Source organism: Emydura macquarii, unplaced genomic scaffold (genome assembly GCF_026122565.2).
Source record: "Emydura macquarii macquarii isolate MOO-44397 ecotype Brisbane River unplaced genomic scaffold, CSIRO-AGI_Emac_v2 contig_2999, whole genome shotgun sequence".
NCBI lineage: Eukaryota > Metazoa > Chordata > Testudines > Chelidae > Emydura > Emydura macquarii.
This window is the reverse complement of record NW_027133136.1, coordinates 14519-19555: the sequence shown is the minus strand read 5'-3', so window position 1 is coordinate 19555 and position 5037 is coordinate 14519. Positions and strand designations below refer to the sequence as shown.

Here is a 5037-nt window from a genome sequence, read left to right as displayed (position 1 = left end):
GGGAGTTGATAGGTAAGATCCCATTGTTAAGTAAGTCAAAGAGAAAACACAACTGAAGAGAGCTGGCAGTTTTTCAAAGAGACATTTCACAAGAGCAAACTGTCCCATTGCGTAAGAAAGATAGGAAGTATGGCAAGAGACCACCCTGGCTTAACCAGAGACGTAAAGGGTAACAAAAAAACATTCTACAAATAAATTAGAAGCAAGAGGAAGACCAAGGACAGGGTAGGCTCAGTACTCAATGAGGGGGGAAAAACAATAACAGAAAAGGTGGAAATGGCTGGGGTGCTAAATGACTTCTTAGTTTTGGTTTTCACCAAGAAGGTTGGTGGCAATTGAATGTCTAACTTAGGGAATGCCAGTAAAAATGAGGCAGAATCAGAAGCTAAAATTGGAAAAAGTCCAGAATAGAGCAACAAAAACGATTAAAGGTCTAGAAAATGGGCCCTTCAATCTAGCACAGAAAGTTATAACATAGTCTAATGTCTGGAAACTGGAAATAAAGCATCAATTTTGAACAGGGAGAGTAGTGAGAACATCTTTTACCAAAGGTCATTATAGATTTTCATCCCTGCGAATTTTTAAATCAAGACTGGCTGATTTTCTAAAAGCTCTGCTCTAGGCTTTATTTTGGGGCCGTTCTCTGGCCGGTGCTATACAGGATGTCAGACCAGAGCCTCACAACGCTGCCGTCTGGCCGTGGGTTCTGTGCATTTCTGAATTTGTACAGTGGTGTAAATAGCACTTCCTGACTGCACAGGGTGTTGTGTTGTAAACAGGTTAAAGGTTGTGAGGCGCTCGCATGCTACGATAATTGGGGCCATAGCTCAGTATCTTTTATAGATGTCAGCTTTGTGTGCCCTTTAAGACTGATTTGGGCATTAGCTGTTGAAACTGACTTCTTTCCAACACCCCTTGGTGATGAGGACAGTCATTAGCACAATGTCCTTTTATGAGTGATTCTGGGCTTCTCCCACAACTCTGCATTCAGAGGGGAAATCGGGACGTCCTGTAAGAGAGAAAAAGATGTGCAGTGTGTCGCTGGACAGTTGCTGTGTCTAATCTTGATCCCCCACATGCTCCAGGAACAAGTAGACTGGTTCTAGTGATGGAGACAGACCTGAGACCCTGGATCCTGTGGTATGGTGTGTTGGTCACTGGTGTTAATTAGTATAGGCTGCGTGCGTGTGCCCCTGTGCAGATGCTGTCCCAGCTCTGATTAGGAAACCAAGACGGCTCTCACGATCGAATGAATCAACACAATCACGGATTAGCTGAGCAACGAAGGCACCTAAGCCAAGTTTATTGCATGCGGCACAATGAGAAGTGACTTACAGAGTATCTGTGGGTCAGTTTCGTATAGGCGGCGTTACAATAGCCACGGCCCAACGGCGGGACTTTCCATTATCCCCTAGACCGGACGCCAGTATTCCCTCTGACCCTCTTTTTATACATTGTTACATACACTTTCGTTCTGCCCCCTTTGACATAGGTAGTTGCCACCCTCTTGACGTAGTCTAATACCACCTTTTTCCGTTCATTGGCTGATTTGGGCAAAACAACTCCATGTATCACATTTTGTCATTTCTATCCATAAAAGTGTCATTTTAGAGAGTTAGTATCTTGGTACCTCCTATACCTGCTACATATTTTAGTAATATTTTGGCAATCTTGCAGTATCAGCACTTTCCTGTGCCAATTTCAGTTAACTTGAGTGACCCCTTATACTTCTGTTCACTCGGCTTTTTCCATTTAGGCCTTAGCCTGTTTTACAGGCCTTAATCTCTCACTTCTTACTACACTCCCCATAGACCCTTATTGGTTACATTGACACCTATAAAATGAATTTTAACAACTACATAATTAATATAATTATATCCACCCCTGTTTGCTGTTTACAGGATTACCTGAGAGGTCAGGCATTACCATACAGAGGTCAGGCACATCACCTTAAAACCTATACATTTTACACTAACATTCTTTGAAGTAAAGGCACGCCAGAGGGAGAAGGCAGATAATGCTTCTTTCCCCCCAAGACCTTACTTAGAAGTGGTGATAGTGCCTCATTCCCAGCACAGATGGCCAGAAAGGGAGAGGAGAAGAGAGATAACAGACTCAAACTAAAATTCACAGAAACAAGATTTGCCCTTGCCTTGACCCGTTCCCTGTAATTTAGGACTGGCTACTTGTCCAGCTTTTAACTCTTTACTCTCCTACAGTATAAATGTTATGCCAAAACTTTTCATTGTCATACAATTATTACAAACCAAACTTTCATTCCATGCATGTCTATGGAAAGCCAGCCACAGACGTGTTGGAATCCATACAGGAAGGAGCAGGGGTAACTTTACTACTTAATGACTTTTGCTGTAGAAAGTATTGCAGAGATATTCCAAATACACTTTGCAATAGGTTTGTGCTATTAACTCTTTGTTCAGCGAGCAGTTGTATGATATTGTCTCCTGCTAACTGACCAGAAGCTGTTTCTAGCACTTACATTCAGAATCGTGTACACAATAACTCTGCTGCACTTGTGCCAGACTTTCCAAAAATTCATGAGACAACAGCACAGCTGTCTGTGTTTCAGTGAAGCATAGACACGAGATGAAGGAAAACAGATTATAATAGTGGCTGTACGTAATTTACACACATCACCTGTTACACGAGCGTGGCTGAAGTAACTTGCAACTCAACTATATTTTAGTGCAAAACTAGTGTTTGCATTATTCACTATTTGGGACATCAGTCACCCTCCACCCTACTGAAGTAACTGTCTGTGTTAGCTTGTAACTAGACAAATATCTACAGAACCTTTTCACTGGGGGTGTATGGGGGTCCTGTGAGGCTAAAGAGAAGCCTGAGGGATGAGCGACCTGTCTGGAACCAATCAAGACTCGCCAAGCAGAGCATTAAGATACAATGGGCACCACTCAGAAGTGGAGGGCCAGAGAGGGTGTTTGTGGGAAGGTCAGAATTGCAGAATCACACAGTGCTGAAGGAGGCTACGGAACTCATAGCCACAAGATATCAATGGGGTCAAGTCTTCAGTAGGATTCAAAGATGGAATGGATGTTTATATGGGGAAAGAGAAAATTCAATTACAGTAGTGGGGATTTTTTAAAAAAGGTTTGGGAGTGCTATTAGACATATTTTATGGTGTAAATCAGGAAGTTTAAGTCAGGAGAAAACTTTCCCTGGGAGTAGGTTATCTCACAGCTGTCTACTGCAGGGCTTCTTCTACCATCCTCTGAAGCATCTGGCACTGGGCACAGGATACCAGGTAGATGGACTATAGGTCTGATGCAGTCTGGGAATGCCTATCTTCCATACTGGGTCATACCAATGGTCTAGCTAGCCCTGTATCCTCTTTTCCAACATTTACCAATGGCAGATGATTCAATGGGAATGAATAGAACATGTAATCCTAAAGTGTAAATCCAAGGCTATGTTTTTGCTGATGTTTCTTGAGCTCCAAGAAGTCTCTAGACTTGCACTGAGAGCAGAATGATGTCTTGTTCAATATCATCGAGTGTCTTGTTACTTTTCCTTTCAGGAAGTAAAGTTGAAAATTCCTCGGGACTGCCCAGCACATCATGTCAGCTGTCAATGACACCAAATTCCAACCTGCAGTGATTCTTCTCACCGGAATACCTGGGCAGGAAAACATTCATGTCTGGATTTCGATCCCCTTTTTCTTAATGTACGTTATTTCCATATTAGGAAATTCAGTCATTCTGTTCATTATAAAAACAGAGCCGAGCATCCATGTACAGTCTCCTTTCCATGTTGGCCATCACAGACATTGCCATATCGCTATCCACCCTATCAACCGTACTGAGCATATTCCGGTTTAATTCTAGGGAGATCAGCTTCGATGCCTGTTTTGCCCAGCTGTTCTTCATCCTCTCGCTTTCATTTATTGAATCTGCCGTGCTCTTGTCAATGGCCTTTAACTGCTTTGTTGCGATCTGTAATCTGCTGAGATAGGATTCCATCTTACCACCCAGAGTAGCCAAGATGGGACTGGGGTCTCTGCTAAGAGGGGTGGTCCTCATATTCCCTCTCCCCATTCTCATGAAACAGTACCGATACTGTCATGCCAGTGTCCTCTCCCATTCCTACTGCCTGAACCAGGAAGTCATGAAGATGGCTTGTTCAGATATCAGAGCCCACAGCATCTACAGCTTCTTTGTAACACTCGCTTAATTGGGGTTGGACGTCCTGCTCATCCTCCTATCCTATGTGATGATCCTCAAAACAGTGCTGAGCATCACGTCCCATGCAAAGCATCTCAAGGCCCTGAACACCTGCGTCTCCCATGTCTGTGTCATCCTTATCTTCTACACCCCGGAGCTTGGCTTGTCTGTGATACACAGATTCGTGAAGAACTTTTCTCCCTTGGTTCAGACTGTCATGGGCAACGTCTATTTGCTGGTCCCGCCTTTGATGAACCCAATTGTGTACAGTGTGAAAACCAAAGCCATTCGTGTGAGGATAATCAGGGTGTTCGTCAAGTGAAGGGTCAGTTCTTCACCCGGCGCCAGCACTGATAATGCGGGAGACGAAAAACACGAGACACCTTTTCCATCCTAGACACTTCCAGAGGACATGAGAGGACATGAGCTACTGATCCACATCACCTGCTGCTAAAGAAGGACAGCACACAGGGGGAACGTGACCGAAGCAGGCAGCAGTATTTACAAAGACTCTGTGTTTATGTAGAGCCATTTGATGGGTGGGATGTTATCAAATAAAGAGATGTATCAGTGTCAGCTCAGACCTCAGAATTGCTATGGATACAGTCAGTACAGAGACGGAACGTGGATGTTTTGTCCCATTGTCCATGACCTATCACTGTCTCATTTCTGGTTAAACACCCCGGGGCCATGAGAAAAGCTGCAGAGCTGTTTTGCAGTCACAGTCCTGGCCGTTCCTGAGCACTCTGGATGCTGCATGATCCATAGGAGGGGCACCAACTGTGAGTGGGGCTATTCCAGGGGCACGGCTGCCCACCATTTCCCTGTGCACTCACCCAGG

At 44.2% G+C, this 5037-nt stretch overlaps 1 pseudogene; it reads left to right on the top strand.

Moving 5' to 3' along the window:
- The first annotated feature begins 3593 nt into the window (after positions 1 to 3593).
- Positions 3594 to 4518, top strand: LOC137141115 (olfactory receptor 51G2-like; annotated as a pseudogene).
- Positions 4519 to 5037: the final 519 nt, after the last annotated feature.